The sequence below is a fragment of the Ambystoma mexicanum genome, chromosome 4q, assembly GCF_040938575.1.
Source record: "Ambystoma mexicanum isolate Mex_15411 chromosome 4q, UKY_AmexF1_1, whole genome shotgun sequence".
Classification (NCBI taxonomy): Eukaryota; Metazoa; Chordata; class Amphibia; order Caudata; family Ambystomatidae; genus Ambystoma; species Ambystoma mexicanum.
Window position 1 is genome coordinate 505,835,332 of NC_090928.1, and position 25,834 is coordinate 505,861,165.

A 25,834-nucleotide genomic window follows, 5' to 3' on the forward strand; every position below is an offset into this window, starting at 1 on the left:
ATATGTGCCTCGGGTGTCCAAGAGACCAAGGAAAACAGGGAACCCCATGCATTTATGAAACGAGGAGACCCGTGGGAATCCACAGAGGTATTTTTTGCACAAATAGGCCCAAATGTATTACCCAGACACCCCCGCAAAGTCCGAAATGTGGGAAAAAAACGCTTTTTCCGCACATTTCACTCGGCGCAACCATCGAAACACACAGGCAACAACACATGGCCTACCGTCCCGCGTTCCCACAGTTGTCCGGAAGAAAACAGTACCTCACATGTGTGGGTGCACCTACCTGGGCGCCAAGGAGAAAGCCGAAAACACAGGTAACCCCAAGTCTGTTTCGACACCTGAATTTGACACTTTCTCCAGACAAGCACAACATACAGATATGTGCCTCGGTTGTCCAAGCCACCAAGGAAAACAGGGAACCCCATGCATTTTCGAAAAGAGGACACCCCTGGGAATTCTCAGAGGTATGATTTGCGCAAATCGGCCCAGAATTTATTACCCAGACACCCCCGCAAAGTCCGAAATGTGGGGAAGAAAATGCATTTTCCGCACATTTCGCTCGGCTCACCCATCGAAACGCCCCCTACAACACATGGCCTACTGTCCTGCATTCCCAGAGGTGTCCCGATGAAAACGGTACCTCACATGTGTGGGTGCACCCACATGGGCGCCAAGGGGAAAGCCTAAAACACAAGTAATCCCAAGTCTGTTTGGACACCTGAATTTCAGACTCTCTGCCAACCGGCACACCATACAGAGATGGGCCTCGGGTGTCCAAGCCACCAAGGGAAACACGGAACCCCATGCATTTTCGAGAAGAGGACACCGCTGGGAATCCACAGAGGTATGATTTGCGCAAATCGGCCCAGAATTTATTACCCAGACACCCCTGCAAATTCTGAAATGTGGGGAAAAAACACATTTTCCGCACATTTCACTCAGTGCACCCATCGAAACACGCCACCAACAACACATGGCCTACTGTCCTGCATTCCCACAGGTGTCCCAATGAAAACTGTACCTCACATGTGTGGGTGCATCTACCTGGGCGCCAAGGGGAAAGCCTAAAACAATGGTAACCCCAAGTCTGTTTCGACACCTGAATTTGACACTTTCTCCAGACAAGCACAACATACAGATATTGGCCTCGGGTTTCCAAGCCACCAAAGAAAACAGAGAACCCCATGCATTTTTGAGAAGAGGACACCCCTGGGAATCCACAGAGGTATGATTTGCGCAAATCGGCCCAGAATGTATTACCCAGACACCCCCGCAAAGCCCAAAATGTGGGGAAAAAACGCATTTTCCGCACATTTCACTCGGCGCACCGATCGAAACACACAGCCAACAACACATGGCCTACCGTCCCGTGTTCCCACAGGTGTCGCGATTAAAACGGTACATCATGTGTGGGTGCACCTACCTGGGTTCCAAGGGGAAAGCCTTAAACACAGGTAACCCCAAGTCTGTTTCGACACCTGAATTTGACACTTTCTCCAGACAAGCACAACATACAGATATGTGCCTCGGGTGTCCAAGCCACCAAGGAAAACAGGGAACCCCATGCATTTCCGAAAAGAGGACACCCGTGGGAATCGGCAGAGGTATGATTTGCGCAAATCGACCCAAAATTTATTACCCAGACAATCCCGCAAAGTCCGAAATGTGGGAAAAAAAGCATTTTCTGCACATTTTACTTGGCACACCCATTGAAAAACACTGCCAGCAACACATGGCTTACCGTCTCGCATTCCCACAGTTGTCCCGAAGAAAACGGTACCTCACATGTTTGGGTGCACCTAACTGGGCGCCAAGGGGACAGCCTAAAACACAGGTAACCCCAAGTCTGTTTCGACACCTGAATTTGACACTTTCTCCAGACAAGCACAACATACAGATATGTGCCTCGGGTGTCCTAGCCACCAAGGAAAACAGGGAACTCCATGCATTTTCGAAAAGAGCACACCCGTGGGAATCCGCAGAGGTATGATTTGCGCAAATCGGCCCAGAATTTATTACCCAGACACCCCCGCAAAGTCCAAAATGTGGGGAAGAAAATGCATTTTCCCCACATTTCGCTCTGCTCACCCATCGAAACACGCCCCCTACAACACATGGCCTACTGTCCCGCGTTCCCAGAGGTGTCCCGATGAAAACGGTACCTCACATGTGTGGGTGCACCCACCTGGGTGCCAAGGGGAAAGCCTAAAACACAAGTAATCCCATGTCTGTTTGGACACATGAATTTCAGACTCTCGGCCAAACGGCACACCATACAGAGATTGGCCTCGGGTGTCCAAGCCACCAAGGAAAACAGGGAACCCCATGCATTTCCGAAAAGAGGACACCCTTGGGAATCCGCAGAGGTATGATTTGCACAAATTGGCCCAGAATTTATTACCCAGACACCACCGCAATGTCTTAAATGTGGGGAAAAAAAACGTGTTCCGCACATTTCACTCAGCGCGCCCATCGAAACACACTGCCAATAACACATGGCCTACCGTTCCGCGTTCCGACAGGTGTCCCGATGAAAACGGTACCTCACCTGTGTGGGTACACCTACCTGGACGCCAAGGGGAAAGCCTAAAACACAGGGAACCCCAAGTCTGTTTCGACACCTGAATTTGACACTTTATCCAGACAAGAACAACGTATAGATATGGGCCTCGGGTGTCCAAGTCACCAAGGAAAACAGGGAACCCCATGCATTTCCGAAAAGAGGACACACGTGGGAATCCGCAGATGTATGATATGCGCAAATCGGCCCAGAATTTATTACCCAGACACCCCCGCAAAAGTCCAAAATATGGCATGAAAACACATTTTCCGCATATTTCGCTCGGCTCACCCATCGAAACACGCCCCGAACAAAACATTGCCTACCGGCCCTCATTCCCACAGGTGTCCCTATGAAAACGGTACCTCACATGTGTGGGTGCACCCACCTGGGTGCCAAGGAAGAAGCCTAAATCACAAGTAACCCCAAGTCTGTTTGGAGAGCTGAATTTCAGACTCTCTGCCGACAGGCACACCATACAGAGATGGGCCTTGGGTGTCCAAGCCACCAAGGAAAACAGGGAACCCTATGCATTTCCGGAAAGAGGACACCCATGGGAATCCACAGAGGTATGATTTGCGCAAATCGGCCCAGAATTTACTACCCATAAACCCCCGCAAAGTCCAAAATGTGGGGAAAAAAGGCATTTTCTGCACATTTCACTTGGCTTACCCATCGAAACACACCCCCACCAACACATGGCCTACTGTCCCGCGTTCCCACCGGTGTCCCGATGAAAATGGTACCTCACATGTGTGGGTGCACCCACCTGGGCACCAAGGGGAAAACCTAAAACACAGGTAACCCAAAGTCTGTTTCGACAGCTGAATTTGACACTTTCTCCAGACAAGCACAACATACAGATATGGGCCTCAGGTGTCCAAGCCACCAAGGAAAACAGGGAACCCCATGCATTTCTGAAAAGAGGACATCCGTGGGAATCTGCAGAGGTATGATTTGGGCAAATTTGCCCAGAATTTATTACCCAGACACCCCCGCAAATTCTGAAATGTGGGAAAAAAACACATTTTCCGCACATTTCACTCATCGCACCCATCGAAATACACCCCTAACAACACATAGCCTACTGTACAGCGTTACCACCGGTGTCCCGATAAAAACGGTACCTCACATGTGTGGGTGCACCGACATGGGCGCCAAGGGGAAAGCTTAAAACACAAGTAATCCCAAGTCTGTTTGGACACCTGAATTATAGACTCTCTGCCAACAGGCACACCATATAGAGATGGGCCTCAGGTGTCCAAGCCACCAAGGAAAACAGGGAAACCCATGCATTTCCGAAAATAGGACACCCCTGGGAATCCGCAGAGGTATGATGTGTGCAAATCGGCCCAGAATTTATTACCCAGACACCTCTGCAAATTCTGAAATGTGGGGAAAAAACACATTTTCCGCACATTTCACTCGGGGCACCCATCAAAAAACACGCCGCCAACAACACATGACCTACCGTCCTGCGTTCCCACAGGTGCCCTGATGAAAACGGTACCTCACATGTGTGGGTGCACCTACCTAGGCGCCAAGGGGAAAGCCTAAAACACAAGTAACCGCAAGTCTGTTTTCACATCTGAATTACACACTCTCACATCATACAGATATGGGCCTTGGGTGTCCAAGGCACCAAGGAAAACAGGGAACGACATGCATTTCCGAAAAGAGGTCACCCGTGGGAATCCTCAGAGGGATGATTTGCGCAAATCTGCCCAGAATGTATTACCCAGACCCTCCCGCAAAGTCTGAAATGTGGGAAAAAAACACATTTTCCGCCCATTTCACTCGGTGCACCCATCGTAACACGCCGCCAACAACACATGGACTACCATCCCTTGTTCCCACAGGTGTCGCAATGAAAATGGTACCTCATGTGTGGGTGCACCCACCTGGGCACCAAGGGGAAAGCCTAAAACACAGGTAACCCCAAGTCTGTTTCGACACCCGAATTCGACACTTTCTCCAGACAAGCACAACATACAGATATGTGCCTCGGGTGTCCAAGCGACCAAGGAAAACAGGGAACCCCATGCATTTCTGAAAAGAGAACACCCGTGGGAATCCGCAGAGGTATGATTTACACAAATCAGCCCAGAATTTATTACCCAGACACCCCCGCAAAGTCCGAAATGTGGGGGAAAAAAACGCATTTTCCGCACATTTCAATCAGCGTACCCATCGAAAAACACTGCCAACAACACATGGCCTACCGTCCCGCGTTCCCACCGTTGTCTGGAAGAAAACAGTACCTCACATGTGTGGGTGCACCTACCTGGGCGCCAAGGAGAAAGCCTAAAACACAGGTAACCCCAAGTCTGTTTCGACACCTGAATTTGAAACTTTCTCCAGACAAGCACAACATACAGATATGTGCCTCGGGTGTCCAAGCCACCAAGGAAAACAGGGAACCCCATGCATTTTCGAAAAGAGGACACCCGTGGGAATCCGCAGAGGTATGATGTGCACAAATCGGCCCAGAATTTATTACCCAGACACCCCCGCAAAGTCCGAAATGTGGGGAAGAAAATGCATTTTCTGCACATTTCGCTCGGCTCACCCATCGCAACGCCCCCAACAACACATGGCCTACTGTCCTGCGTTCCCAGAGGTGTCCGGATGAAAATGGTACCTCACATGTGTGGGTGCACCAACATGGGCGCCAAGGGGAAAGCCGAAAACACAAGTAATCCCAAGTCTGTTTGGACACCTGAATTTCAGACTCTCTGTCAACCGGCACACCATACAGAGATGGGCCTCAGGTGTCTAAGCCACCAAGGAAAACAGGGAACCCCATGCATTTCCGAAAAGAGGACACCCGTGGGAATCCGCAGAGGTACGATTTGTGCAAATCGGCCCAGAATTTATTACCCAGACACCCCTGCAAATTCTGAAATGTGGGGAAAAAACACATTTTCCGCACATTTCACTCAGCGCACCCATCGAAACACGCCACCAACAACACATGGCCTACTGTCCTGCGTTCCCACAGGTGTCCCAATGAAAACTGTACCTCACATGTGTGGGTGCATCTACCTGGGCGCCAAGGGGAAAGCCTAAAACAATGGTAACCCCAAGTCTGTTTCGACACCTGAATTTGACACTTTCTCCAGACAAGCAGAACACACAGATATTGGCCTCGGGTGTCCAAGCCACCAAGGAAAACAGGGAACCCCATGCATTTCCAAAGAAAAGAGGACTCCCGTGGGAATCTGCAGAGGTATGATTTGCGCAAATTGGCCCAGAATGTATTACCCAGACACCCCGCATAGTCCAAAATGCAGGGAAAAAACGCATTTTCCGCACATTTCACTCGGCGCACCCATCGAAACACACAGCCAACAACACATGGCCTACCGTCCCGTGTTCCCACAGGTGTCGCGATTAAAACGGTACCTCATGTGTGGGTGCACCTACCTGGGTGCCAAGGGGAAAGCCTTAAACACATGTAACCCCAAGTCTGTTTCGACACCTGAATTTGACACTTTCTCCAGACAAGCACAACATACAGATATGTGCCTCGGGTGTCCAAGCCACCAAGGAAAACAGGGAAGCCCATGCATTTCCGAAAAGAAGAAACCCATGGGAATCGGCAGAGGTGTGATTTGCGCAAATCGACCCAGAATTTATTACCCAGACACCCCCGCAAAGTCCAAAATGTGGGGAAGAAAATGCATTTTCCCCACATTTCGCTCTGCTCACCCATCGAAACACGCCCCCAACAACACATGGCCTACTGTCCTGCGTTCCCAGAGGTGTCCCGATGAAAACGGTACCTCACATGTGTGGGTGCACCCACCTGGGTGCCAAGGGGAAAGCCTAAAACACAGGTAACCCCAAATCTGTTTCGACACCTGAATTTGACACTTTCTCCAGACAAGCACAACATACAGATATGTGCCTCGGGTGTCCAAGCCACCAAGGAAAACAGGGAACCCCATGCATTTTCGAAAAGAGGACACCCGTGGGAATCCGCAGAGGTATGATTTGCACAAATCGGCCCAGAATTTATTACCCAGACACCCCTGCAAATTCTGAAATGTGGGGAAAAAACACATTTTCCGCACATTTCACTCAGCGCACCCATCGAAACACGCCACCAACAACACATGGCCTACTGTCCTGCGTTCCCACAGGTGTCCCAATGAAAACTGTACCTCACATGTGTGGGTGCATCTACCTGGGCGCCAAGGGGAAAGCCTAAAACAATGGTAACCCCAAGTCTGTTTCGACACCTGAATTTGACACTTTCTCCAGACAAGCAGAACACACAGATATTGGCCTCGGGTGTCCAAGCCACCAAGGAAAACAGGGAACCCCATGCATTTCCAAAAAAAAGAGGACTCCCGTGGGAATCTGCAGAGGTATGATTTGCGCAAATTGGCCCAGAATGTATTACCCAGACACCCCGCATAGTCCAAAATGCATGGAAAAAACGCATTTTCCGCACATTTCACTCGGCGCACCCATCGAAACACACAGCCAACAACACATGGCCTACCGTCCCGTGTTCCCACAGGTGTCGCGATTAAAACGGTACCTCATGTGTGGGTGCACCTACCTGGATGCCAAGGGGAAAGCCTTAAACACATGTAACCCCAAGTCTGTTTCGACACCTGAATTTGACACTTTCTCCAGACAAGCACAACATACAGATATGTGCCTCGGGTGTCCAAGCCACCAAGGAAAACAGGGAAGCCCATGCATTTCCGAAAAGAGGAAACCCATGGGAATCGGCAGAGGTGTGATTTGCGCAAATCAGCCCAGAATTTATTACCCAGACACCCCCGCAAAGTCCAAAATGTGGGGAAGAAAATGCATTTTCCCCACATTTCGCTCTGCTCACCCATCGAAACACGCCCCCAACAACACATGGCCTACTGTCCTGCGTTCCCAGAGGTGTCCCGATGAAAACGGTACCTCACATGTGTGGGTGCACCCACCAGGGTGCCAAGGGGAAAGCCTAAAACACAGGTAACCCCAAGTCTGTTTCGACACCTGAATTTGACACTTTCTCCAGACAAGCACAACATACAGATATGTGCCTCGGGTGTCCAAGCCACCAAGGAAAACAGGGAACCCCATGCATTTTCGAAAAGAGGACACCCGTGGGAATCCGCAGAGGTATGATTTGCACAAATCGGCCCAGAATTTATTACCCCGACACCCCCGCAAATTCCGAAATGTGGGGAAGAAAATGCATTTTCTGCACATTTCGCTCGGCTCACCCATTGCAACACCCCCAACAACACATGGCCTACTGTCCTGCGTTCCCAGAGGTGTCCCGATGAAAACGGTACCTCACATGTGTGGGTGCACCAACATGGGCGCCAAGGGGAAAGCCTAAAACACAAGTAATCCCAAGTCTGTTTGGACACATGAATTTCAGACTCTCTGCCAACCGGCACACCATACACAGATGGGCCTCGGGTGTCCAAGCCACCAAGGAAAACAGGGAACCCCATGCATTTCCGAAAAGAGGACACCCTTGGGAATCGGCAGAGGTATGATTTGTGCAAATCGGCGCAGAATTTATTACCCAGACACCCCTGCAAATTCTGAAATGTGGGAAAAAACACATTTTCCGCACATTTCACTCAGCGCACCCATCGAAACACGCCACCAACAACACATGGCCTACTGTCCTGCATTCCCACAGGTGTCCCAATGAAAACTGTACCTCACATGTTTGGGTGCACCTACCTGGGCGCCAAGGGGAAAGCCTAAAACACAGGTAACCCCAAGTCTGTTTCGACACCTGAATTTGACACTTTCTCCAGACAAGCACAACATGCAGATATGTGCCTTGGGTGTCCAAGCCACCAAGGAAAACAGGGAACTCCATGCATTTTCGAAAAGAGGACACCCGTGGGAATCCGCAGAGGTATGATTTGCGCAAGTCGGCCCAGAATTTATTACCCAGACACCCCCGCAAAGTCCAAAATGTGGTGAAGAAAATGCATTTTCCCCACATTTTGCTCTGCTCACCATTCGAAACAAGCCCCCAACAACACATGGCCTACTGTCCCGCGTTCCCAAAGGTGTCCCGATGAAAACGGTACCTCACATGTGTGGGTGCACCCACCTGGGTGCCAAGGGGAAAGCCTAAAACACAAGTAATCCATTGTCTGTTTGGACGCCTGAATTTCAGACTCTCGGCCAACCGGCACACCATACAGAGATGGGCCTTGGGTGTCCAAGCCACCAAGGAAAACAGGGAACCCCATGCATTTCCGAAAAGAGGACACCTTGGGAATCCGCGGAGGTATGATTTGCGCAAATCGGACCGAACAGAGACACCCCTGCAAATTCTGAAATGTGGGGAAAAAACGCATTTTCCGCACATTTCACTCGGCGCACCCATCGAAAAACACCGCCAACAACACATGACCTACCATCCTCCATTCCCACAGGTGTCCTGATGAAAACGGTACCTCACATGTGTGGGTGCACCTACTTAGGCACCAAGGGGAAAGCCTAAAACACAAGTAACCCCAAGTCTGTTTTCACATCTGAATTACACACTCTCACATCATACAGATATGGGCCTTGGGTGTCCAAGGCACCAAGGAAAACAGGGAACGACATGCATTTCCGAAAAGAGGACACCCGTGGGAATCCTCAAAGGTATGATTTGCGCAAATCGGCCCAGAATGTATTACCCAGACACCCCCGCAAAGTCTGAAATGTGGGAAAAAAACACATTTTCCGCCCATTTCACTCGGTGCACCCATCGTAACACGCCGCCAACAACACATGGCCTACCATCCCTTGTTTCCACAGGTGTCGCAATGAAAACGGTACCTTATGTGTGGGTGCACCCACCCGGCCACCAAGGGGAAAGCCTAAAACACAGGTAACCCCAAGTCTGTTTCGACACCCGAATTTGACACTTTCTCCAGACAAGCACAACATACAGATATGTGCCTCGGGTGTCCAAGCGACCAAGGAAAACAGGGAACCCCATGCATTTATGAAACAAGGACACCCGTGGGAATCCACAGAGGTATGATTTGCACAAATCGGCCCAAATGTATTACCCAGACACCCCCGCAAAGTCCGAAATGTGGGAAAAAAATGCTTTTTCCGCACATTTCACTCGGCGCAACCATCGAAACACACAGCCAACAACACATGGCCTACCGTCCCGCGTTCCCACAGGTGTCGCAATGAAAACGGTACCTCATGTGTGGGTGCACTTACCTGGGTGCCGAGGGGAAAGCCTAAAACAAAGGTAACCCCAAGTCTGTTTCGACACCTGAATTTGACACTTTCTCCAGACAAGCACAACATACAGATATGTGCCTCGGTTGTCCAAGCCACCAAGGAAAACAGGGAACCCCATGCATTTCTGAAAAGAGAACACCCGTGGAAATCCGCAGAGGTATGATTTGCGCAAATCAGCCCAGAATTTATTACCCAGACACCCCCGCAAAGTCCGAAATGTGGGGGAAAAAAACGCATTTTCCGCACATTTCACTCAGCGTACCCATCGAAAAACACCGCCAACAACACATGGCCTACCGTCCCGCGTTCCCACAGTTGTCCGGAAGAAAACAGTACCTCACATGTGTGGGTGCACCTACCTGGGCGCCAAGGAGAAAGCCGAAAACACAGGTAACCCCAAGTCTGTTTCGACACCTGAATTTGACACTTTCTCCAGACAAGCACAACATACAGATATGTGCCTCGGGTGTCCAAGCCACCAAGGAAAACAGGGAACCCCATGCATTTTCGAAAAGAGGACACCCGTGGGAATCCGCAGAGGTATGATTTGCACAAATCGGCCCAGAATTTATTACCCAGACACCCCCGCAAAGTCCGAAATGTGGGGAAGAAAATGCATTTTCCGCACATTTTGCTCGGCTCACCCATCGAAACGCCCCCAACAACACATGGCCTACTGTCCTGCGTTCCCAGAGGTGTCCCGATGAAAACGGTACCTCACATGTGTGGGTGCACCAACATGGGCGCCAAGGGGAAAGCCTAAAACACAAGTAATCCCAAGTCTGTTTGGACACCTGAATTTCAGACTCTCTGCCAACCGGCACACCATACAGAGATGGGCCTCGGGTGTCCAAGCCACCAAGGAAAACACGGAACCCCATGCATTTTCGAGAAGAGGACACCGCTGGGAATCCACAGAGGTATGATTTGCGCAAATCGGCCCAGAATTTATTACCCAGACACCCCTGCAAATTCTGAAATGTGGGGAAAAAACACATTTTCCGCACATTTCACTCAGTGCACCCATCGAAACACGCCACCAACAACACATGGCCTACTGTCCTGCATTCCCACAGGTGTCCCAATGAAAACTGTACCTCACATGTGTGGGTGCATCTACCTGGGCGCCAAGGGGAAAGCCTAAAACAATGGTAACCCCAAGTCTGTTTCGACACCTGAATTTGACACTTTCTCCAGACAGGCACAACATACAGATATGTGCCTCGGGTGTCCAAGCCACCAAGGGAAACAGGGAACCCCATGCATTTCTGAAAAGAGAACACCCGTGGGAATCCGCAGAGGTATGATTTGCGCAAATCAGCCCAGAATTTATTACCCAGACACCCCTGCAAAGTCCGAAATGTGGGGGAAAAAACGCATTTTCTGCACATTTCAATCAGCGTACCCATCGAAAAACACCGCCAACAACACATGGCCTACCGTCCCGCGTTCCCACAGGTGCCCTGATGAAAACGGTACCTCACATGTGTGGGTGCACCTACCTAGGCGCCAAGGGTAAAGCCTAAAACACAAGTAAACCCAAGTCTGTTTTCACATCTGAATTAAACACTCTCACATCATACAGATATGGGCCTTGGGTGTCCAAGGCACCAAGGACAACAGGGAACGACATGCATTTCCGAAAAGAGGACACCCGTGGGAATCCTCAGAGGTATGATTTGCGCAAATCGGCCCAGAATGTATTACCCAGACCCCCCCGCAAAGTCTGAAATGTGGGAAAAAAACACATTTTCCGCACATTTCACTCGGTGCACCCATCGTAACACGCCGCCAACAACACATGGCCTACCATCCCTTGTTCCCACAGGTGTCGCAATGAAAACGGTACCTCATGTGTGGGTGAACCCACCAGGGCACCAAGGGGAAAGCCTAAAACACAGGTAACCCCAAGTCTGTTTCGACACCCGAATTTGACACTTTCTCCAGACAAGCACAACATACAGATATGTGCCTCGGGTGTCCAAGAGACCAAGGAAAACAGGGAACCCCATGCATTTATGAAACGAGGAGACCCGTGGGAATCCACAGAGGTATTTTTTGCACAAATAGGCCCAAATGTATTACCCAGACACCCCCGCAAAGTCCGAAATGTGGGAAAAAAACGCTTTTTCCGCACATTTCACTCGGCGCAACCATCGAAACACACAGGCAACAACACATGGCCTACCGTCCCGCGTTCCCACAGTTGTCCGGAAGAAAACAGTACCTCACATGTGTGGGTGCACCTACCTGGGCGCCAAGGAGAAAGCCGAAAACACAGGTAACCCCAAGTCTGTTTCGACACCTGAATTTGACACTTTCTCCAGACAAGCACAACATACAGATATGTGCCTCGGTTGTCCAAGCCACCAAGGAAAACAGGGAACCCCATGCATTTTCGAAAAGAGGACACCCCTGGGAATTCTCAGAGGTATGATTTGCGCAAATCGGCCCAGAATTTATTACCCAGACACCCCCGCAAAGTCCGAAATGTGGGGAAGAAAATGCATTTTCCGCACATTTCGCTCGGCTCACCCATCGAAACGCCCCCTACAACACATGGCCTACTGTCCTGCATTCCCAGAGGTGTCCCGATGAAAACGGTACCTCACATGTGTGGGTGCACCCACATGGGCGCCAAGGGGAAAGCCTAAAACACAAGTAATCCCAAGTCTGTTTGGACACCTGAATTTCAGACTCTCTGCCAACCGGCACACCATACAGAGATGGGCCTCGGGTGTCCAAGCCACCAAGGAAAACACGGAACCCCATGCATTTTCGAGAAGAGGACACCGCTGGGAATCCACAGAGGTATGATTTGCGCAAATCGGCCCAGAATTTATTACCCAGACACCCCTGCAAATTCTGAAATGTGGGGAAAAAACACATTTTCCGCACATTTCACTCAGTGCACCCATCGAAACACGCCACCAACAACACATGGCCTACTGTCCTGCATTCCCACAGGTGTCCCAATGAAAACTGTACCTCACATGTGTGGGTGCATCTACCTGGGCGCCAAGGGGAAAGCCTAAAACAATGGTAACCCCAAGTCTGTTTCGACACCTGAATTTGACACTTTCTCCAGACAAGCACAACATACAGATATTGGCCTCGGGTTTCCAAGCCACCAAAGAAAACAGAGAACCCCATGCATTTTTGAGAAGAGGACACCCCTGGGAATCCACAGAGGTATGATTTGCGCAAATCGGCCCAGAATGTATTACCCAGACACCCCCGCAAAGCCCAAAATGTGGGGAAAAAACGCATTTTCCGCACATTTCACTCGGCGCACCGATCGAAACACACAGCCAACAACACATGGCCTACCGTCCCGTGTTCCCACAGGTGTCGCGATTAAAACGGTACATCATGTGTGGGTGCACCTACCTGGGTTCCAAGGGGAAAGCCTTAAACACAGGTAACCCCAAGTCTGTTTCGACACCTGAATTTGACACTTTCTCCAGACAAGCACAACATACAGATATGTGCCTCGGGTGTCCAAGCCACCAAGGAAAACAGGGAACCCCATGCATTTCCGAAAAGAGGACACCCGTGGGAATCGGCAGAGGTATGATTTGCGCAAATCGACCCAAAATTTATTACCCAGACAATCCCGCAAAGTCCGAAATGTGGGAAAAAAAGCATTTTCTGCACATTTTACTTGGCACACCCATTGAAAAACACTGCCAGCAACACATGGCTTACCGTCTCGCATTCCCACAGTTGTCCCGAAGAAAACGGTACCTCACATGTTTGGGTGCACCTAACTGGGCGCCAAGGGGACAGCCTAAAACACAGGTAACCCCAAGTCTGTTTCGACACCTGAATTTGACACTTTCTCCAGACAAGCACAACATACAGATATGTGCCTCGGGTGTCCTAGCCACCAAGGAAAACAGGGAACTCCATGCATTTTCGAAAAGAGCACACCCGTGGGAATCCGCAGAGGTATGATTTGCGCAAATCGGCCCAGAATTTATTACCCAGACACCCCCGCAAAGTCCAAAATGTGGGGAAGAAAATGCATTTTCCCCACATTTCGCTCTGCTCACCCATCGAAACACGCCCCCTACAACACATGGCCTACTGTCCCGCGTTCCCAGAGGTGTCCCGATGAAAACGGTACCTCACATGTGTGGGTGCACCCACCTGGGTGCCAAGGGGAAAGCCTAAAACACAAGTAATCCCATGTCTGTTTGGACACATGAATTTCAGACTCTCGGCCAAACGGCACACCATACAGAGATTGGCCTCGGGTGTCCAAGCCACCAAGGAAAACAGGGAACCCCATGCATTTCCGAAAAGAGGACACCCTTGGGAATCCGCAGAGGTATGATTTGCACAAATTGGCCCAGAATTTATTACCCAGACACCACCGCAATGTCTTAAATGTGGGGAAAAAAAACGTGTTCCGCACATTTCACTCAGCGCGCCCATCGAAACACACTGCCAATAACACATGGCCTACCGTTCCGCGTTCCGACAGGTGCCCCGATGAAAACGGTACCTCACCTATGTGGGTACACCTACCTGGACGCCAAGGGGAAAGCCTAAAACACAGGGAACCCCAAGTCTGTTTCGACACCTGAATTTGACACTTTATCCAGACAAGAACAACGTATAGATATGGGCCTCGGGTGTCCAAGTCACCAAGGAAAACAGGGAACCCCATGCATTTCCGAAAAGAGGACACACGTGGGAATCCGCAGATGTATGATATGCGCAAATCGGCCCAGAATTTATTACCCAGACACCCCCGCAAAAGTCCAAAATATGGCATGAAAACACATTTTCCGCATATTTCGCTCGGCTCACCCATCGAAACACGCCCCGAACAAAACATTGCCTACCGGCCCTCATTCCCACAGGTGTCCCTATGAAAACGGTACCTCACATGTGTGGGTGCACCCACCTGGGTGCCAAGGAAGAAGCCTAAATCACAAGTAACCCCAAGTCTGTTTGGAGAGCTGAATTTCAGACTCTCTGCCGACAGGCACACCATACAGAGATGGGCCTTGGGTGTCCAAGCCACCAAGGAAAACAGGGAACCCTATGCATTTCCGGAAAGAGGACACCCATGGGAATCCACAGAGGTATGATTTGCGCAAATCGGCCCAGAATTTACTACCCATAAACCCCCGCAAAGTCCAAAATGTGGGGAAAAAAGGCATTTTCTGCACATTTCACTTGGCTTACCCATCGAAACACACCCCCACCAACACATGGCCTACTGTCCCGCGTTCCCACCGGTGTCCCGATGAAAATGGTACCTCACATGTGTGGGTGCACCCACCTGGGCACCAAGGGGAAAACCTAAAACACAGGTAACCCAAAGTCTGTTTCGACAGCTGAATTTGACACTTTCTCCAGACAAGCACAACATACAGATATGGGCCTCAGGTGTCCAAGCCACCAAGGAAAACAGGGAACCCCATGCATTTCTGAAAAGAGGACATCCGTGGGAATCTGCAGAGGTATGATTTGGGCAAATTTGCCCAGAATTTATTACCCAGACACCCCCGCAAATTCTGAAATGTGGGAAAAAAACACATTTTCCGCACATTTCACTCATCGCACCCATCGAAATACACCCCTAACAACACATAGCCTACTGTACAGCGTTACCACCGGTGTCCCGATAAAAACGGTACCTCACATGTGTGGGTGCACCGACATGGGCGCCAAGGGGAAAGCTTAAAACACAAGTAATCCCAAGTCTGTTTGGACACCTGAATTATAGACTCTCTGCCAACAGGCACACCATATAGAGATGGGCCTCAGGTGTCCAAGCCACCAAGGAAAACAGGGAAACCCATGCATTTCCGAAAATAGGACACCCCTGGGAATCCGCAGAGGTATGATGTGTGCAAATCGGCCCAGAATTTATTACCCAGACACCTCTGCAAATTCTGAAATGTGGGGAAAAAACACATTTTCCGCACATTTCACTCGGGGCACCCATCAAAAAACACGCCGCCAACAACACATGACCTACCGTCCTGCGTTCCCACAGGTGCCCTGATGAAAACGGTACCTCACATGTGCGGGTGCACCTACCTAGGCGCCAAGGGGAAAGCCTAAAACACAAGTAACCGCAAGTCTGTTTTCACATCTGAATTACACACTCTCACATCATACAGATATGGGCCTTGGGTGTCCAAGGCACCAAGGAAAACAGGGAACGACATGCATTTCCGAAAAGAGGTCACCCGTGGGAATCCTCAGAGGGATGATTTGCGCAAATCGGCCCAGAATGTATTACCCAGACCCTCCCGCAAAGTCTGAAATGTGGGAAAAAAACACATTTTCCGCCCATTTCACTCGGTGCACCCATCGTAACACGCCGCCAACAACACATGGACTACCATCCCTTGTTCCCACAGGTGTCGCAATGAAAATGGTACCTCATGTGTGGGTGCACCCACCTGGGCACCAAGGGGAAAGCCTAAAACACAGGTAACCCCAAGTCTGTTTCGACACCCGAATTCGACACTTTCTCCAGACAAGCACAACATACAGATATGTGCCTCGGGTGTCCAAGCGACCAAGGAAAACAGGGAACCCCATGCATTTCTGAAAAGAGAACACCCGTGGGAATCCGCAGAGGTATGATTTACACAAATCAGCCCAGAATTTATTACCCAGACACCCCCGCAAAGTCCGAAATGTGGGGGAAAAAAACGCATTTTCCGCACATTTCAATCAGCGTACCCATCGAAAAACACTGCCAACAACACATGGCCTACCGTCCCGCGTTCCCACCGTTGTCTGGAAGAAAACAGTACCTCACATGTGTGGGTGCACCTACCTGGGCGCCAAGGAGAAAGCCTAAAACACAGGTAACCCCAAGTCTGTTTCGACACCTGAATTTGAAACTTTCTCCAGACAAGCACAACATACAGATATGTGCCTCGGGTGTCCAAGCCACCAAGGAAAACAGGGAACCCCATGCATTTTCGAAAAGAGGACACCCGTGGGAATCCGCAGAGGTATGATGTGCACAAATCGGCCCAGAATTTATTACCCAGACACCCCCGCAAAGTCCGAAATGTGGGGAAGAAAATGCATTTTCTGCACATTTCGCTCGGCTCACCCATCGCAACGCCCCCAACAACACATGGCCTACTGTCCTGCGTTCCCAGAGGTGTCCGGATGAAAATGGTACCTCACATGTGTGGGTGCACCAACATGGGCGCCAAGGGGAAAGCCGAAAACACAAGTAATCCCAAGTCTGTTTGGACACCTGAATTTCAGACTCTCTGTCAACCGGCACACCATACAGAGATGGGCCTCAGGTGTCTAAGCCACCAAGGAAAACAGGGAACCCCATGCATTTCCGAAAAGAGGACACCCGTGGGAATCCGCAGAGGTACGATTTGTGCAAATCGGCCCAGAATTTATTACCCAGACACCCCTGCAAATTCTGAAATGTGGGGAAAAAACACATTTTCCGCACATTTCACTCAGCGCACCCATCGAAACACGCCACCAACAACACATGGCCTACTGTCCTGCGTTCCCACAGGTGTCCCAATGAAAACTGTACCTCACATGTGTGGGTGCATCTACCTGGGCGCCAAGGGGAAAGCCTAAAACAATGGTAACCCCAAGTCTGTTTCGACACCTGAATTTGACACTTTCTCCAGACAAGCAGAACACACAGATATTGGCCTCGGGTGTCCAAGCCACCAAGGAAAACAGGGAACCCCATGCATTTCCAAAGAAAAGAGGACTCCCGTGGGAATCTGCAGAGGTATGATTTGCGCAAATTGGCCCAGAATGTATTACCCAGACACCCCGCATAGTCCAAAATGCAGGGAAAAAACGCATTTTCCGCACATTTCACTCGGCGCACCCATCGAAACACACAGCCAACAACACATGGCCTACCGTCCCGTGTTCCCACAGGTGTCGCGATTAAAACGGTACCTCATGTGTGGGTGCACCTACCTGGGTGCCAAGGGGAAAGCCTTAAACACATGTAACCCCAAGTCTGTTTCGACACCTGAATTTGACACTTTCTCCAGACAAGCACAACATACAGATATGTGCCTCGGGTGTCCAAGCCACCAAGGAAAACAGGGAAGCCCATGCATTTCCGAAAAGAGGAAACCCATGGGAATCGGCAGAGGTGTGATTTGCGCAAATCGACCCAGAATTTATTACCCAGACACCCCCGCAAAGTCCAAAATGTGGGGAAGAAAATGCATTTTCCCCACATTTCGCTCTGCTCACCCATCGAAACACGCCCCCAACAACACATGGCCTACTGTCCTGCGTTCCCAGAGGTGTCCCGATGAAAACGGTACCTCACATGTGTGGGTGCACCCACCTGGGTGCCAAGGGGAAAGCCTAAAACACAGGTAACTCCAAATCTGTTTCGACACCTGAATTTGACACTTTCTCCAGACAAGCACAACATACAGATATGTGCCTCGGGTGTCCAAGCCACCAAGGAAAACAGGGAACCCCATGCATTTTCGAAAAGAGGACACCCGTGGGAATCCGCAGAGGTATGATTTGCACAAATCGGCCCAGAATTTATTACCCAGACACCCCTGCAAATTCTGAAATGTGGGGAAAAAACACATTTTCCGCACATTTCACTCAGCGCACCCATCGAAACACGCCACCAACAACACATGGCCTACTGTCCTGCGTTCCCACAGGTGTCCCAATGAAAACTGTACCTCACATGTGTGGGTGCATCTACCTGGGCGCCAAGGGGAAAGCCTAAAACAATGGTAACCCCAAGTCTGTTTCGACACCTGAATTTGACACTTTCTCCAGACAAGCAGAACACACAGATATTGGCCTCGGGTGTCCAAGCCACCAAGGAAAACAGGGAACCCCATGCATTTCCAAAAAAAAGAGGACTCCCGTGGGAATCTGCAGAGGTATGATTTGCGCAAATTGGCCCAGAATGTATTACCCAGACACCCCGCATAGTCCAAAATGCATGGAAAAAACGCATTTTCCGCACATTTCACTCGGCGCACCCATCGAAACACACAGCCAACAACACATGGCCTACCGTCCCGTGTTCCCACAGGTGTCGCGATTAAAACGGTACCTCATGTGTGGGTGCACCTACCTGGATGCCAAGGGGAAAGCCTTAAACACATGTAACCCCAAGTCTGTTTCGACACCTGAATTTGACACTTTCTCCAGACAAGCACAACATACAGATATGTGCCTCGGGTGTCCAAGCCACCAAGGAAAACAGGGAAGCCCATGCATTTCCGAAAAGAGGAAACCCATGGGAATCGGCAGAGGTGTGATTTGCGCAAATCGACCCAGAATTTATTACCCAGACACCCCCGCAAAGTCCAAAATGTGGGGAAGAAAATGCATTTTCCCCACATTTCGCTCTGCTCACCCATCGAAACACGCCCCCAACAACACATGGCCTACTGTCCTGCGTTCCCAGAGGTGTCCCGATGAAAACGGTACCTCACATGTGTGGGTGCACCCACCAGGGTGCCAAGGGGAAAGCCTAAAACACAGGTAACCCCAAGTCTGTTTCGACACCTGAATTTGACACTTTCTCCAGACAAGCACAACATACAGATATGTGCCTCGGGTGTCCAAGCCACCAAGGAAAACAGGGAACCCCATGCATTTTCGAAAAGAGGACACCCGTGGGAATCCGCAGAGGTATGATTTGCACAAATCGGCCCAGAATTTATTACCCAGACACCCCCGCAAATTCCGAAATGTGGGGAAGAAAATGCATTTTCTGCACATTTCGCTCGGCTCACCCATTGCAACACCCCCAACAACACATGGCCTACTGTCCTGCGTTCCCAGAGGTGTCCCGATGAAAACGGTACCTCACATGTGTGGGTGCACCAACATGGGCGCCAAGGGGAAAGCCTAAAACACAAGTAATCCCAAGTCTGTTTGGACACATGAATTTCAGACTCTCTGCCAACCGGCACACCATACAGAGATGGGCCTCGGGTGTCCAAGCCACCAAGGAAAACAGGGAACCCCATGCATTTCCGAAAAGAGGACACCCTTGGGAATCGGCAGAGGTATGATTTGTGCAAATCGGCGCAGAATTTATTACCCAGACACCGCTGCAAATTCTGAAATGTGGGAAAAAACACATTTTCCGCACATTTCACTCAGCGCACCCATCGAAACACGCCACCAACAACACATGGCCTACTGTCCTGCATTCCCACAGGTGTCCCAATGAAAACTGTACCTCACATGTTTGGGTGCACCTACCTGGGCGCCAAGGGGAAAGCCTAAAACACAGGTAACCCCAAGTCTGTTTCGACACCTGAATTTGACACTTTCTCCAGACAAGCACAACATGCAGATATGTGCCTTGGGTGTCCAAGCCACCAAGGAAAACAGGGAACTCCATGCATTTTCGAAAAGAGGACACCCGTGGGAATCCGCAGAGGTATGATTTGCGCAAGTCGGCCCAGAATTTATTACCCAGACACCCCCGCAAAGTCCAAAATGTGGTGAAGAAAATGCATTTTCCCCACATTTTGCTCTGCTCACCATTCGAAACAAGCCCCCAACAACACATGGCCTACTGTCCCGCGTTCCCAAAGGTGTCCCGATGAAAACGGTACCTCACATGTGTGGGTGCACCCACCTGGGTGCCAAGGGGAAAGCCTAAAACACAAGTAATCCATTGTCTGTTTGGACGCCTGAATTTCAGACTCTCGGCCAACCGGCACACCATACAGAGATGGGCCTTGGGTGTCCAAGCCACCAAGGAAAACAGGGAACCCCATGCATTTCCGAAAAGAGGACACCTTGGGAATCCGCGGAGGTATGATTTGCGCAAATCGGACCGAACAGAGACACCCCTGCAAATTCTGAAATGTGGGGAAAAAACGCATTTTCCGCACATTTCACTCGGCGCACCCATCGAAAAACACCGCCAACAACACATGACCTACCATCCTCCATTCCCACAGGTGTCCTGATGAAAACGGTACCTCACATGTGTGGGTGCACCTACTTAGGCACCAAGGGGAAAGCCTAAAACACAAGTAACCCCAAGTCTGTTTTCACATCTGAATTACACACTCTCACATCATACAGATATGGGCCTTGTGTGTCCAAGGCACCAAGGAAAACAGGGAACGACATGCATTTCCGAAAAGAGGACACCCGTGGGAATCCTCAAAGGTATGATTTGCGCAAATCGGCCCAGAATGTATTACCCAGACACCCCCGCAAAGTCTGAAATGTGGGAAAAAAACACATTTTCCGCCCATTTCACTCGGTGCACCCATCGTAACACGCCGCCAACAACACATGGCCTACCATCCCTTGTTTCCACAGGTGTCGCAATGAAAACGGTACCTTATGTGTGGGTGCACCCACCCGGCCACCAAGGGGAAAGCCTAAAACACAGGTAACCCCAAGTCTGTTTCGACACCCGAATTTGACACTTTCTCCAGACAAGCACAACATACAGATATGTGCCTCGGGTGTCCAAGCGACCAAGGAAAACAGGGAACCCCATGCATTTATGAAACAAGGACACCCGTGGGAATCCACAGAGGTATGATTTGCACAAATCGGCCCAAATGTATTACCCAGACACCCCCGCAAAGTCCGAAATGTGGGAAAAAAATGCTTTTTCCGCACATTTCACTCGGCGCAACCATCGAAACACACAGCCAACAACACATGGCCTACCGTCCCGCGTTCCCACAGGTGTCGCAATGAAAACGGTACCTCATGTGTGGGTGCACTTACCTGGGTGCCGAGGGGAAAGCCTAAAACAAAGGTAACCCCAAGTCTGTTTCGACACCTGAATTTGACACTTTCTCCAGACAAGCACAACATACAGATATGTGCCTCGGTTGTCCAAGCCACCAAGGAAAACAGGGAACCCCATGCATTTCTGAAAAGAGAACACCCGTGGAAATCCGCAGAGGTATGATTTGCGCAAATCAGCCCAGAATTTATTACCCAGACACCCCCGCAAAGTCCGAAATGTGGGGGAAAAAAACGCATTTTCCGCACATTTCACTCAGCGTACCCATCGAAAAACACCGCCAACAACACATGGCCTACCGTCCCGCGTTCCCACAGTTGTCCGGAAGAAAACAGTACCTCACATGTGTGGGTGCACCTACCTGGGCGCCAAGGAGAAAGCCGAAAACACAGGTAACCCCAAGTCTGTTTCGACACCTGAATTTGACACTTTCTCCAGACAAGCACAACATACAGATATGTGCCTCGGGTGTCCAAGCCACCAAGGAAAACAGGGAACCCCATGCATTTTCGAAAAGAGGACACCCGTGGGAATCCGCAGAGGTATGATTTGCACAAATCGGCCCAGAATTTATTACCCAGACACCCCCGCAAAGTCCGAAATGTGGGGAAGAAAATGCATTTTCCGCACATTTTGCTCGGCTCACCCATCGAAACGCCCCCAACAACACATGGCCTACTGTCCTGCGTTCCCAGAGGTGTCCCGATGAAAACGGTACCTCACATGTGTGGGTGCACCAACATGGGCGCCAAGGGGAAAGCCTAAAACACAAGTAATCCCAAGTCTGTTTGGACACCTGAATTTCAGACTCTCTGCCAACCGGCACACCATACAGAGATGGGCCTCGGGTGTCCAAGCCACCAAGGAAAACACGGAACCCCATGCATTTTCGAGAAGAGGACACCGCTGGGAATCCACAGAGGTATGATTTGCGCAAATCGGCCCAGAATTTATTACCCAGACACCCCTGCAAATTCTGAAATGTGGGGAAAAAACACATTTTCCGCACATTTCACTCAGTGCACCCATCGAAACACGCCACCAACAACACATGGCCTACTGTCCTGCATTCCCACAGGTGTCCCAATGAAAACTGTACCTCACATGTGTGGGTGCATCTACCTGGGCGCCAAGGGGAAAGCCTAAAACAATGGTAACCCCAAGTCTGTTTCGACACCTGAATTTGACACTTTCTCCAGACAGGCACAACATACAGATATGTGCCTCGGGTGTCCAAGCCACCAAGGGAAACAGGGAACCCCATGCATTTCTGAAAAGAGAACACCCGTGGGAATCCGCAGAGGTATGATTTGCGCAAATCAGCCCAGAATTTATTACCCAGACACCCCTGCAAAGTCCGAAATGTGGGGGAAAAAACGCATTTTCTGCACATTTCAATCAGCGTACCCATCGAAAAACACCGCCAACAACACATGGCCTACCGTCCCGCGTTCCCACAGGTGCCCTGATGAAAACGGTACCTCACATGTGTGGGTGCACCTACCTAGGCGCCAAGGGTAAAGCCTAAAACACAAGTAAACCCAAGTCTGTTTTCACATCTGAATTACACACTCTCACATCATACAGATATGGGCCTTGGGTGTCCAAGGCACCAAGGACAACAGGGAACGACATGCATTTCCGAAAAGAGGACACCCGTGGGAATCCTCAGTGGTATGATTTGCGCAAATCGGCCCAGAATGTATTACCCAGACCCCCCCGCAAAGTCTGAAATGTGGGAAAAAAACACATTTTCCGCACATTTCACTCGGTGCACCCATCGTAACACGCCGCCAACAACACATGGCCTACCATCCCTTGTTCCCACAGGTGTCGCAATGAAAACGGTACCTCATGTGTGGGTGAACCCACCAGGGCACCAAGGGGAAAGCCTAAAACACAGGTAACCCCAAGTCTGTTTCGACACCCGAATTTGACACTTTCTCCAGACAAGCACAACATACAGATATGTGCCTCGGGTGTCCAAGAGACCAAGGAAAACAGGGAACCCCATGCATTTATGAAACGAGGAGACCCGTGGGAATCCACAGAGGTATTTTTTGCACAAATAGGCCCAAATGTATTACCCAGACACCCCCGCAAAGTCCGAAATGTGGGAAAAAAACGCTTTTTCCGCACATTTCACTCGGCGCAACCATCGAAACACACAGGCAACAACACATGGCCTACCGTCCCGCGTTCCCACAGTTGTCCGGAAGAAAACAGTACCTCACATGTGTGGGTGCACCTACCTGGGCGCCAAGGAGAAAGCCGAAAACACAGGTAACCCCAAGTCTGTTTCGACACCTGAATTTGACACTTTCTCCAGACAAGCACAACATACAGATATGTGCCTCGGTTGTCCAAGCCACCAAGGAAAACAGGGAACCCCATGCATTTTCGAAAAGAGGACACCCCTGGGAATTCTCAGAGGTATGATTTGCGCAAATCGGCCCAGAATTTATTACCCAGACACCCCCGCAAAGTCCGAAATGTGGGGAAGAAAATGCATTTTCCGCACATTTCGCTCGGCTCACCCATCGAAACGCCCCCTACAACACATGGCCTACTGTCCTGCATTCCCAGAGGTGTCCCGATGAAAACGGTACCTCACATGTGTGGGTGCACCCACATGGGCGCCAAGGGGAAAGCCTAAAACACAAGTAATCCCAAGTCTGTTTGGACACCTGAATTTCAGACTCTCTGCCAACCGGCACACCATACAGAGATGGGCCTCGGGTGTCCAAGCCACCAAGGAAAACACGGAACCCCATGCATTTTCGAGAAGAGGACACCGCTGGGAATCCACAGAGGTATGATTTGCGCAAATCGGCCCAGAATTTATTACCCAGACACCCCTGCAAATTCTGAAATGTGGGGAAAAAACACATTTTCCGCACATTTCACTCAGTGCACCCATCGAAACACGCCACCAACAACACATGGCCTACTGTCCTGCATTCCCACAGGTGTCCCAATGAAAACTGTACCTCACATGTGTGGGTGCATCTACCTGGGCGCCAAGGGGAAAGCCTAAAACAATGGTAACCCCAAGTCTGTTTCGACACCTGAATTTGACACTTTCTCCAGACAAGCACAACATACAGATATTGGCCTCGGGTTTCCAAGCCACCAAAGAAAACAGAGAACCCCATGCATTTTTGAGAAGAGGACACCCCTGGGAATCCACAGAGGTATGATTTGCGCAAATCGGCCCAGAATGTATTACCCAGACACCCCCGCAAAGCCCAAAATGTGGGGAAAAAACGCATTTTCCGCACATTTCACTCGGCGCACCGATCGAAACACACAGCCAACAACACATGGCCTACCGTCCCGTGTTCCCACAGGTGTCGCGATTAAAACGGTACATCATGTGTGGGTGCACCTACCTGGGTTCCAAGGGGAAAGCCTTAAACACAGGTAACCCCAAGTCTGTTTCGACACCTGAATTTGACACTTTCTCCAGACAAGCACAACATACAGATATGTGCCTCGGGTGTCCAAGCCACCAAGGAAAACAGGGAACCCCATGCATTTCCGAAAAGAGGACACCCGTGGGAATCGGCAGAGGTATGATTTGCGCAAATCGACCCAAAATTTATTACCCAGACAATCCCGCAAAGTCCGAAATGTGGGAAAAAAAGCATTTTCTGCACATTTTACTTGGCACACCCATTGAAAAACACTGCCAGCAACACATGGCTTACCGTCTCGCATTCCCACAGTTGTCCCGAAGAAAACGGTACCTCACATGTTTGGGTGCACCTAACTGGGCGCCAAGGGGACAGCCTAAAACACAGGTAACCCCAAGTCTGTTTCGACACCTGAATTTGACACTTTCTCCAGACAAGCACAACATACAGATATGTGCCTCGGGTGTCCTAGCCACCAAGGAAAACAGGGAACTCCATGCATTTTCGAAAAGAGCACACCCGTGGGAATCCGCAGAGGTATGATTTGCGCAAATCGGCCCAGAATTTATTACCCAGACACCCCCGCAAAGTCCAAAATGTGGGGAAGAAAATGCATTTTCCCCACATTTCGCTCTGCTCACCCATCGAAACACGCCCCCTACAACACATGGCCTACTGTCCCGCGTTCCCAGAGGTGTCCCGATGAAAACGGTACCTCACATGTGTGGGTGCACCCACCTGGGTGCCAAGGGGAAAGCCTAAAACACAAGTAATCCCATGTCTGTTTGGACACATGAATTTCAGACTCTCGGCCAAACGGCACACCATACAGAGATTGGCCTCGGGTGTCCAAGCCAC